At 55.6% G+C, this 1,230-nt stretch overlaps 1 non-coding gene across 1 annotated transcript; it reads left to right on the top strand.

The window, feature by feature from the left end:
- Nucleotides 1–369: 369 nt before the first annotated feature.
- LOC115030989 lies at nt 370–500 on the top strand. The gene has a single exon (XR_003836581.1). It is a non-coding gene; the product is annotated as a small nucleolar RNA SNORA17 (small nucleolar RNA).
- Nucleotides 501–1,230: the final 730 nt, after the last annotated feature.

Raw genomic sequence — 1,230 nt, 5'->3', positions numbered from 1 at the left:
GAGTGAAGCTAGTGGTGTGGGTCCCCAGTAGTTTCACAGACTGGCTGCTCGCTCCCAGGAAATAGCCTAGAGAGGCACATGGTGTTAGGTGAGTCCCAGCCTAAGAACAAGAGGATCAGTGGTGTGGCCAAAGGAAACTCACCACTCTGGAGCAAGATGGCAGATACCTGCAGGCTCTCCCACACTGTCCTCTGTTGGCAAATCGCTAGCTTCTGTGTCCTGGGCCTGAGGTCTTGAGGGCTCTTTGCTGGAGTGTGCTTTTGTTGTTGTTTCTGTTTTTCCCCCTAAATAAAGAGCTAGAACAGCCGGCTGGCCTCAACCTCCATCCATCAGGATTACCTTCAATTCCTCTTTTTAAAATTTAATTTGCCTGCCCCTAGAGGTGTTGCAGGTGTGGCTGCTGTGTCCCATGTGCGTCAGTAGGTGGCAGAGAGGAGAGAGGCTATGTCTATGCTCAGTGTTCTGACCAATGACTTCTGAATGATTGGCAGCCTAACACTCCCCGAAAAGGGTGAGACTGAGACGATCTGGTCAGGGAACTAGCCCGAGATAACCACCAGTCCAGCACAGGCCCAGTCAGCCTGCTGGAGACTGGAAGAATCCCTGCCTGGTACTGGGGGCCCTGGGTGGGGTGAGTCTGAGACAGACAGCACTCATAAAGGACCTCTGGGTCAGGCAGGAGTAGTGGGGGGTGAGCCCAAGATGGCCACCAGACTGGCACCACAGGACCTGGACAGGTAGCTAGCCTGAGATGTCCAGCAGTCTGGAGCAGCACAGGCCTGGGGGTGCAGACCATGCCTGAGATGACCCTGCCCCCAGTGCCATAATGCACAAGTGAGGTATAGTACTCCTGAGACCACTCCTGAGACAACCCCAGATTCTCAGAGACCCTGGGAGCCACTGAAAGGAGCAAGTGAGTGGTGGAAAAATGGAAGAGAGAGAGAGAGAAACAGAAGGATGTGGGCACAAAGAAGAGAGACAGAGCTGGAGACTCAGGGTAGTGGGGAACAGTCTGATGTGAGTAGCTGGTGGTGCCATCTGAAGTAGGAATGGAGGGGATACTAGCCTGTGCTGCCACTCGGGGAGGGGCACATCTGGGTCCATGGCCCTGCAGCAGCAGGGGTCTGATGTCCCTGGTCTGGACTGCCACCTGGGAGCATGTTGATGTCTGAGAGCTGGGCAGAACCGGCCCCACCCCTCGCCTGGGTGTTGTTTGGGGGCTGGCCCTGG

This window comes from Mus caroli, chromosome 4 (assembly GCF_900094665.2).
Source record: "Mus caroli chromosome 4, CAROLI_EIJ_v1.1, whole genome shotgun sequence".
NCBI lineage: Eukaryota > Metazoa > Chordata > Mammalia > Rodentia > Muridae > Mus > Mus caroli.
This window is presented reverse-complemented; position numbering and strand designations above follow the sequence as displayed.